General features: G+C 37.0%; 1 long non-coding RNA gene across 1 annotated transcript; it reads left to right on the top strand.

Annotated features, from left to right (window-relative positions):
• Nucleotides 1-1,257: 1,257 nt before the first annotated feature.
• On the top strand, nucleotides 1,258-11,094 carry LOC307005826. The gene is made up of 3 exons (XR_013799336.1): nucleotides 1,258-1,295; nucleotides 9,631-9,849; nucleotides 11,056-11,094. It is a non-coding gene; the product is annotated as an uncharacterized lncRNA (long non-coding RNA).
• The last annotated feature ends 574 nt before the right edge of the window (nucleotides 11,095-11,668 follow it).

Here is an 11,668-nt window from a genome sequence, read left to right on the forward strand (position 1 = left end):
GAAAAGCGGCGGAGAAAAATGGATCTCCTTTCCTCCCACTCTTTTTCTTTTTTCTCTCTCTTTCTCTACCCCGCTCAGGCACTTGATTCATTATGCTGATATGCACAGTATTTGCTTCCTGAACGGGGCTCCTTCTTTCCCTCCCCACTCTTATAAAGACACACACACACACACACACACACACACACACAAAATAGGTGCCGGTGCCATAAATATAGCAAATGACAGAGCCTAGCAGCAGAGCAAGGTCAGCCACAGCCCCTGATGACAGTGCTGTGAGCACTGCAGTGCGTTCTTGTTAGAAATACACACAGATAGCTCATTAGCAAGGGCCCCTGAGGCCCCCAACCTCTTGTACTCACACACACACATAAACGTAATATATATTTCAGTACTGTAAATAAACATGCTTACCCTTACGCTAGCAATATAACCGCACAACGCAGTAATATGCATGCGGAAATATAGCCACAACTTACATTAATGACTTAATGGCTCGCGCAGACTGACTGAGTGTGAGTGAGACAGAGCAAGAGAGAATCAGGGAGCTTTGATTCGACATGGCCACCGCTGTCACTAGATAAGCGTTTTCTCTGCGAGGGTGTCATGTTTACATTGGCACCCAAATACCCTGAAAGGCATTATGTCAGCACACTAATACACACATGCAAACACATTTCTCACTGTCACGGATATGCCCCCCGGCTGGCAGCCTTTTATTTACCTTTTTCTCAAAGACACACACAGAAAGGTGTGCATGCACACATCATTTGCAACTTTTTCTCTTGAACTTTGTAAGTCGGTTGTAAATCAAAGCTATCACATTCAACTGCAGTTCAGGAAAAACGGGTTTTTGAAACGATTTCATGATGTTTGCAGATCAAAAATAGGCATCTTGTTTTAGCACACTGAGAAATGTGTAATTAAATTTGAGTAACAACATGCTGATCTTTTAAAATTAAATTTAAATGTATTCACTCTCATTTTTTCTTTTTTAATTCGGTTATAAGACTCATATATTTTATAGTCTTCTGAAGTCATATGATAAGCATATGCAAACCTGAATACGATTTGTGAGCCACTTTAATGGCTTAAATTTGAGGTCTTTTTCTCACACAAAGCAATTACATGGCTTCAGAAGACTCCGAACATAGTGTAATCTGTAAAAGTCAAATTTGTACTTTTATGGTGCCTTTTGTCATTTTTGGAACTTTCTGCTCCAAACATCCTGCTAAATGCCCCTTTTTGTATTCCACAGATCAAAGAAAATCAAATAAGTTTGGAACAACATGAAGGTGAGTAAATTATGAATTAAATTAACTATCTATTTATTTATTTATTTATTAAAACTTAGGTACTTGCAAACTAACATCATGCATTTGAATCAATAAAGAAAACAGATTATGGTATCTTTATCGGTTATTATAGCTTACATTTTTGGCATATCAAATCTGTTTTTTGGCTATTTTAATTTCTTCGTGATTGCACCGCACAAGGGCTGCTGTACCGCTAACACACCCACTGAGCAGCTGCCCTCGGGCCACTTTGGCACTGTGTGCAATGTCGGGCACGGAGACTTTTACTCTCTCTCTCTCACTTTCTCTCTCCCCCTCCCACTCTCTATGGGTGTCAGTCTGGCCCCTGGCCCGTCAGACAGGCAGTGGGGTGTGACGGGCGGCCCAGGCTCCTTCCTCAACCCCCTCCTCTTCTTTATCCTCCTCACCCCACGTGGCCTGGCACCCACCACTGACCATCCGGCGACTCCTGCCAAAGGCTACCTTGCACAAACCCCCTCCTAAAATGTCCTGAATGACTGTGGCCTCTTGTTCTTTATCACTGAACAATTAAGATCATGTGGGTAATTTACCTCTTAGTTAGCTGGGAGTTGGTTCATTTGAGTTTTTGCAGAGATTCAGAACACATCAAAATATGTTCACTCATGGTTGATAAAACACCTTTTAATTGTGACAAAAAAAGACATACAATGGCAGCTTCAAATGTTTTTTAGATTTTATCCGTATGCTGAATTTAGCTATATGTGACTGACCATAAATCAATTATTAGATAATTAGAAGAGAATGGGGATGGTTGTAACACTAGTGATTAGTCCCAGATTAGTCCTGGTCCCAGATCAAGGTACATTTGTCTATTACAAATATCAGTAACTTTATGATCTGTGATTTAAATATTGATGTTGAATATGAGGAGTTCCTTTGCAAATGCAACAGGCCTTCTGTCTGCTAAAGCAACCCTGTCTGTGTTTTATCTGTAGTATCTACACCTGATGACAAATCAAGAATATACCATAAATAATATAAGTTATTTAATGATTAGGTGTATTACATTCTCTTTTAAATTCTACTCCTTGCTGACTGTGTTAGAATAGTGGTATACCATTTAAACAAATAAAAAGCATTAAAATGTATTTGAAATGCTATACTTTAATTATAAAGTTACAATACTAATGCTATACAAATTATATACTGTTCAAAATTTTTATTTTATTTGAAATAATTTAATACTGTTATTTAGAAAGAATGCATATAATTGATCATAAAAGACAGTAAAGACATTAAAGATTTCTTTTTGATACAAACACTGTTCTTTTGAACTTTATGGTCATCCAAAAATCCTGAAAAATGTATCATGGTTTCAAAAAAAAGTCAGCGTTGCCATCACAGAAATAAATTACATTTAACATACATATATTAAAATAGAAAACTGTTTTTTTTTTAATTGTAAATATATTTCATTCAATATTGTGTTTTTTTTCCAACCCCAAAACTTTTGAACGATAGTGTAAGTGGGACAAACAAACGTATTATCTGCCTTTTACAATGTCATTTACATGACAACGATGTAGTAAAAAAGGAAAAGTTTTAACTTGCGTTTTTCGTGTACAGACGACAATGTTGTCAAAACAATCCCCTTTCACACGGATCTGCAAAACAATTAACAACGCTGCATTATGCTGCCAGACCAGTAGTTGGCAATGTCATTTTATAAAGAAACACTACACGCCCAAAGACTAAACGCATAATACGCATTTAAATGAACGTCTAAAACGTCTTTTGTTGAAAAGTGTTGTGTAAACGGCACCTCACTTCAGGGTCTTCAAATAATTGTGGCTGTTAAGATTGGGATAATCAACCTGACTACCTGCATTCGTTCTATTCTCATTTTTTAATTGTTTTGCAAAATAGGCTACCACAGTCACTGTGTACATGTCTTCTTCTGCCAGTTTCACTTCACAATCCCACATTCCCCAGACTATGAGTGAAGGTGGAACTCTCTGTCGTTCCCTGGGAGGATGATGCGGATGGGGTGACAGTGTTTAGAAGGAGGAGAACGTTACTGTGTGTGTGTGTGTGTGTGTGTGTGTGTGTGTGTGTGTGTGTGTGTGTGTGTGTGTGTGTGTGTGCGCGCATGCCCCGCCCTTTCTTTAGCCCCATGGAGATGCATCGTCAGGGTCAGGGGATATAGAGAGATGAACACAGGGAGGCCGCACTCCACAACTTGAAAGGAATTCTAATGAAGCCAGGCAGTCGTGTAGCCTATTCCCCCGACAACAGGCCTCAAACAAATAGCTGCATTTGATGTCCCTCGTTTTATAGTTTGGAAAATTGCATGTTTGTTTGTGTGTGTGTGTGTGTGTTTATTTAGTGTTTCGTTGTTTGTGTGTTCATTTGGAGTTTCTATGAAACTGGAGCAACACACAAGATGATAATGAGCATTTAAAACATACATTGAGATAATTTCTTACACTCTTATGCATTGAGCTCTAATCCATCTATAAAACAAATATTCTTTTTAATCACATTTGTAGAAACAAGATAGGTAAAAAAAAAGAGAATGGCATGTAATTATTAAGTATGCAAGATCTTTGATATGCGTATGACCACATGTTTTTACAATTAATATTAGCGCAAGTGCAGTTTCAGTTTTGTTTCCAAAATTCTGTGTGAAGACTCGAAAAATAACGCGCAAAAGCCACACTAAAATATTACAACTACATATATTACAACTTGACCTGATGCCCATTTTGCTTCTGTGTAAATGAATTAACTTTGCAACTTGTTGTTTCCACAAGTTTATATTTTGTATTAACACATCATTTAATATTTTCATGTTTTTATTGAAAATTTCATATTTAAAGCATTAATACATTTTAACAACATTACACAATTAAACATAAAACTGTTAATGCAATACAGGCCATTTTAGATGCAGATTTTCTGTTGTCTTTGCGTTATAGAGATGAACAGTGATACAACACCTACAATGTCATCCTGTATAAATAGAAGTAGTTTGCTTCAAAATTCACAGTGTTGCTCTTGTGAAGACTGTCAAGGGAGTCTTGATGTAGTGCATCTAGGAAACTTTTTATCTCCCACATTTGTGATACATTATACTTTATAACTTGAGGCATAAAAATAATCATAAAAAGACTCACTGGTCACTTTTCACCTTACTCCATTAATATTAATATCAATACTCAACACCCCCATGTTTAGCCCCATTTTTTCTTTCTTTGACAACCTAGGGGTGCGTGTAGAACAGCTCGTATGAAGCGAGATGTCTTTCATGTTGCAGTCCAGCAGCTTTGGCTTCGCTGGAGCGTGTAGCGCGTCTCCGTGAGCCTCACTGCGCTCATACAGACTGAGCTTGTCACTCCAACACAGCTTGTGTAAACAGTAAATAATAAACACGCAGTTTAATACATTATTGAGAAAACCACTCTAGGCAAGCAAGATTGTATGAGAGCTGATCTGGAGCAGGGGGAGGCAGAATATGACACTGCTGCTTAATTCACAGTCTGTAATCATAGTACATGTTTTAATAAAAAGAGCGTAACACAATAGACTGAATAGACACAGAAATGTCTAATTGTATTTGTAAAACAACATGCACGTGGGAAATGGAAATATTGTAGCCTATCAATAGTTAGGCAGCTTTCAATAACAGAGTAAAGGTATAACAGACAGGCATTGTAATTCAATAGAATTGTTTCCCTCAATTGATTCCGGGGAACAACGATGTGTGGAAAATCTGGATCTGAATTACGGGGAGTTTGGAAGAAGTTAAATCCCCTAATTAAAGGCAATGTTTTTAATACATACTTTGTATGGTTGAAACTCTTTTCACATCCTGATAGCAATCAATAATAGAAGTGGTCTAAATATGAAGTGGTAAAATATCTACTGTGGAAGTTTCAGGACCAAAAAATATTCATCCAATGATTGCATTCGGTCTGATTGATAGGATGTCCTGCCTGTCAACCTATGTATTTCCATACATCCGCGCACCCTGCTCGCTAAGGCCATGTACAAACAAAAACAACGAGGCTATGCTGTGTTCACGCCATGTCGTGACTGTAATTACAAGATATCTTAAAGGATGAGTTCACCCAATGAAAATTCTGTCATCATTTACGCACCCTCATGTCATTCCAAACCTGTACGGCTTTCATTCATCTTCGAAACACACATTAAGATATTTGAATGAAATCTGAGAGATAACTGCCCCTCTTTTGACAGTCCACACAACTACCACTTGTTTCATGTAAACATTCAATGCACACAACAGTTGTAGTAAACAGAAGCTCACGCATGCTTGCTTGATGTGTGAGAACCAATGAGGTTCACTCTTGTGTGTTACGCAGCACGTTTGAGCTTCCGCAAGAACCAATGAGGTTCATTCTTGTGTGTTACAGGCTACGTGTGAGCATCAGCATCGATGTTTATGTGAATAAAAGCCTAAATTCAACCTGTTCATCATATAAAGCGATCAAATCTCTTTAAAAAAAATTGGATTAAACCACTCGATTCATTTGGAATAGTTTTACAATCTGTTTATGAACTTTTTGAAGCGGCAAAGTAGTTACATGGACTGTCAACGGAGGGACAAGAATCTCTCAGATTTAATTTAAAATATCTTAGTGTTTTCAAGATGAACAAAACAAAAGGTTGAGGTGTCATATTCTATATTTGTTTTACAATTATTTTAGTCTTGTACAGCGTTTTTAAACAACATTTCATCAACAAATTCGCGAACATGTTTAGCAAAACCACCTTCTCGCGATGTTACCATAGCAACAAAAACCACATCACTGTATCTCATTAGCATTTATCACTTTATTACATTTTACACATCATAAGCACATAGTAAAAACTTCAGTCTAAAATGTCTTTAAGATTTTTGATGATTAGCTAGGCACGTTAAAAGATAGCCTAATTTGTGTTCCGAAATCCTGAAATCCTTGTAAACATTTGATCTTCTTCTAACACTGTGGAAAATATACCTAGGCCAACATAACTAGAATCAAATTTACTTTTTAAAACATAGTTCTTGGACTTGTGCGTGCAGACTGCATCATGTAGTTTATTGAGAGAAATAATTGTATTGTTTTCATATTCTCTTCTCTCCCAGTTGTTAAGTAGCCACTGCTTCATCCCAGCAAACCCTCAGGCTCCAGTATAACTCAATTCAACCCGGCTTATTATATTTATAACTAGTATAATATCAGGGACACTCTTTGAGCTTCCCTCATTCTCCTGAGCTCATTCTTTGCAACTTTTATTGTGTTGCCGCCTTTTGAAAGATACGTGACGGAACAAGTAGGCCTACGATATAGCTAATTAAACGAAAACTTCTCTTATAAAAGTAAAATCTTGTTGTGCACGTTATATCATGCACTGTCATATTATTCATGATGACTTTGCAAATATTCATTATCCTAGATCAAATGTCATAATGCATCTCAAAGGACCTTTTTTTTTTTTAATTCCAAAAAGAAGAGCGCATTTGACGTAGTGCTTCTTTTTCTTTTTAATTTTAAAGATGGCTGCAATCATAAAAACAGCCTGTAGATGGCAGTCAGAACCTTGGCAAGCAGCACAGCTGAAATCCCATTGACTCTCAGTCAGTCTGTGAAGAACGATTATGCGTTCAATTTACATGCACTCCATTCAGAGACAGCCCCAAATATATTCAGATTTGCATCTCTCGATGTGGAGTACTTTTAAAAAGACATAATTCAAGATCCATTCACACGCTACAGGTATGTACAACAAGTTAGAAGTCATGCAAAAGTGGTGTGGATAATGGTGATTAGCCAAACTTTAATTTGGACATACATTTTATTATTTTATAGAGTTTCTGAATCAATTGAATTATGCTGAGGAGTTTTATACTTAACAAATAAAAGCCATTTAGGTTTTTATGAAAAACGTATCTGCAAATTGCTATTCTATGAAAATGTTTTGTCACATAACCTAAAAATAGTGCAGACAAGGGAGTGTTGTAACACATTTTGTTTCAACTTCTGTAGCTGTGTTTTATTGTGTCATGTGTCTCAAACTTTTATATAATCTGCCATTATTTGTCTGCTAAACATGTAAAGTGTAGTTTAGAAACTCAGCTTATTCCTAAAAAGTATAAATTAATGTCAAGTACAAAGTGCTGATGTTACAACCTACCTCACTACCATGGTAGATTGGAACAATACATTTTTATTAAACCTTTATTTTTACAGGCAAGTCATTAAGAACAAGTTCTTATTTACAATGGCGGCCTGATTACAATGGCGGCCTGAAATAAATTCATGCACATTTTAAAATTTGTGCAAGAATTTACTCTGGTAATGAAATGTACTTGTTCAAAATAATTATTTCCAATGTATTTTTTTATTTAAAAGGATAAACATATTGGAAACATTTGCATATTTTTTTTCTTTGAAATCTTTATGGGTCCAGTACATTTGCAAGTGTTACAAACATCCCATTATTTATTTTATTTTATTTACATGTAAATGAAAAGCTTGTGTGGATGTTATAAACAAGAGAATCTGCTAATGCAGATGATCCAAATGATTACAAATTAAATTTAAAAAATTAAATTAAAAAGAATATATATAGACGTACATCTTAAGACTTAGGACATTGGTGTTACAACACTCCCCGGCCTCTTCCACCTTATTTGTTTATTTGGTAAGCAATGTCTATATAATCTTTTTTTTTCTCCCCAAGTCAAATATATTATTTAATATGACTAAATCAGCCTGCCTATATGGGGTTACACTAATGAAAGTAATTTTTAAAGGTCAGGTAAAATAGAAGCAGCTCAAATTCACGATACATGGTTCCATTTAAACAATCAGGTTTCAGAACCCAAGTGATTCAGTTCAAGGTGAGTTTAGTGCTGATCACAGAACAGGGCCTCCGTCTGCAGCACATGCGAGGGTCGAGTCGCCCTGTTTATCCCCAACTGAGACAATAGAGGGACGGAAGGGGGCAATGAGGGAGAGCGGCTGAAAAGGGAACGGCTGGGGTGCAGGGGCACAGACGGCAGGAGAGAGAGAAAGCAGGGAGGGGGTTGACAGAAGGGTCAGCGATCGGGGTTAGAATGTGTGTTTATGCGTGTGTGTGTCTGCGTGTGTGTGTGTATGCGCGAGGGGACTCGGTCACGCCCTTCTCTTCACACTCTACTGCCTCATTATTGACGGGCTGAACTGATACCCCAACAATGAGTCCCGGCTCCCACAGATGTCACGGAGACCAAGCGACCCCCTGACATATTTACCCACGCACCCTAACACTGGCTTTCTCTCTCTTTCCCTCTCTCTCCCACTCACACACATCCATACGTACTGTGTGGACACCAACTGCTGGTATTTTGCACATATGTGCAGCCACACAGGACAGAGCAGGGCGCTGGGTGAAAAGGATCCCAGTGCAGGGGGTGATATCATGACTGAAATCAATAAAAGAGAAGTCATGCAAGTATAACAAAATCATTACTCTTTGGGAGCCCGTGTGTGTGTGTGCGCATACTTGAACGACAGCTGTTATCTTTAAATTTATCTGCTCTTCCTTCCCTAATGAAGCCCCTGACATCAGAAGCCTCTCGTTTCAGGCTTGAAAGATAAATTGACAGAGGTGTTGTTTTGACTGACTTATAAATGAGATAAATGTGTGGTCTATATTTCAATATCTGAGAGTGCTGCAGTCATGTTGGATAGAAACTGATGACGTCCTCTGTTAAGAAAGAGGTTCCTGAAAGGATACTTGATTTCAAACGACATGTTCTATGTGTGTAATATAATTATATAATATTAATATATATGTTGGTGCAACTACATTATGAGGACTCTCCATAGGCGTAATGGTTTTTATACTGTACAAACTGTATATTCTATCCCCTTACACTGCCCCTATCCCTAAACCTACCCATCACAGGAAACAATCTGCATTTTTACATTTTTAATAAAACACAGTTTTTTAAGCTATTTGAATTACGAGGACTCATGAAATGTCCTCATAAACCATGTTTAAGTTGTAATACCAGTGTAATACATGTCATTATACAAATTTGTGTCCTCATAAATCACACACTCACACACACACACACACACACACACACACACACACACACACACACACACACACACACACACACACACACACACACACACACACACACACACACACACACACACACACACACACACACAATACTTCTTTGAAGTATTATTAAAATTGACAATACGTCTCAAACGTAAGTGTTTTTGCAAATAAGCAGACATTTTTTAAAAGATTTGGTTTAACACAGCCTTAAAAACTTCTTTTTCAGGAGTGGGACCACAAATCTGTCGTACTGCTCTTCAGAGAGCAGATTCTGCATAATAAACCTGTGACATCAGACTTTTCCTGGAGATCAGCAGGTTCAGGAATTGCTCCCTGTCCGCCACAGAGTGTTCTTGCCTAGGATGCCTGCACATCAACCCTGATGCTTATATAAAAATATTCTTTAAAAGATAGCCCCTTCTGGACTGTGGAAACTGGAGTTCAGGTGGGATTTGGATGTATTCTTTGATGATGTCTTAAAAAAAAAAAAAAAAAAAAGCCATTGCAAGCTCAATGAATCTTAAAAAAATTCTGCTAGGTGCTTTTTCTAAAAGGCTATGTTATTCCCAAACTCTGCTCAATAGCTGTGGGCGATAACCTGCATCCACCAGAGACTTTGCCCAGCCTCATGCATGGTGTGCATCATTAAATTTAATAGATGAATTACAGTGACTGCTACCATGTGGTTAGTTAATTATTTAATTAATGAAATCTGGTTTCATGTTGCATGTACAAACTACAAAACTCTGATAAAAACATTATTTTAATCTTTTCAAAGATGTTTATAATTGTAGAATGAAAAAAATATCAACAGACAGTCTAATTCTGAGGAACTGATCAAAAGCATGCCTGTTATCACTCCGTTTCCCCAGGCCTGTAGTTGCAAGCCTCAACTGTTTTTTCATGGTCTGTTTAAAGATTTAGTGAGGCCCGCAAACTACTACCTTTAATGACCAATTAACAGTAGTAAAGCTGTGTGTGCGGCAAGCTCCAGATCTCGCGGAGGGTTTGTTTAAGTCAACAACAACGCGGCGCTGCTAACGGTATGGCTGCTGCCTCACTTCGCCTTTAAACACCTCTCTCCTGTGCTTATTAAAATCTGTGCAAACACGTGCAACCAGCGCTGAAACAGCCTTGAGAGAGAGAGAGGCGGTCTATTTCAAATGTGGAAGGAGTGTGTGTGTAAAGTTGGTAAAATTGTGTTAAAGTTGGTTTAAATGAGTGAAGGCAGGTTATTAGCATGGCTCAATAATGTAGCTGCGGGGCAGGACACGGCTAGCCAAGGCCACAGTGTTTCCTGAGCTGCTCATTTAGTTTTAGAGTGAGTTTAGGTGCCGGCCGGGTCCCTGAAATGGATACCTGGTTATGTGTACAGCTAATGAGCAACTTATACAGACCTTCAACATACTCACAGAAACAAGTACAGAGCTAAATATCAACCAAGCTTAGTGGAATAATTTTAAAAAAATCTTTCTGGTAACACTTCCCCCCCCAATGCTTATTAGTATGCATATTACAAGGATATTGGCTGTTTATTAGTACTTAACACATACTGTATTAATGCTTTATTCGGCATGAGCATATTCTACGTCACTTAATCAACTCTTTGATTACCAACATTCTTTAAAATATCTTCTTTTGTGTTCAACAGAAGACAAGAAACTCATTCAGGTTTGGAACAACTTGAGGGTGAGTAAGTTTTGTGTGAACTATCCCTTTAACAACCACCTTACTAACTATTAATAAGCAGCAATTAGGACTTTATTGAGGCAAAAGTTGTAGTTAATTGTTAGATAATAGTGAGGACCCTAATCTAATATGTCTATATTACTAATGTCTAATATCTATATATTATTTACTGTCACTAAATAGTTAATATAAAAAATAAATGTATAATATATATTATATACATATATAAAATATGATATTTTACATTTATTCTTAAGTATGAACCATTTTAAAATATAATATAATATATACTTAAAAAACAACCATCACTTACATAACTGGACCAAAAAAACAGTCACATGGGTCCATGTTTTTTTTTTAATAATATATATATTTTTTTTAATAATTTTTGGATGTATACATCATCAAGCTTTCCATTGATGTATAATTTGTTAAGATAGGACAATATTTGGACAACTATTTGAAAATCTGGAATCTAAGGGTTCAAATAAATCAAAACATTGAGAAAATCGCCTTTAAAGTTGTCCGTTTATGTTCGCGATTGTGCTGAATTCACTCACAAAAATATATTTTTA

Source organism: Phoxinus phoxinus, assembly GCF_949152265.1.
Source record: "Phoxinus phoxinus genome assembly, chromosome: 10".
Classification (NCBI taxonomy): Eukaryota; Metazoa; Chordata; class Actinopteri; order Cypriniformes; family Leuciscidae; genus Phoxinus; species Phoxinus phoxinus.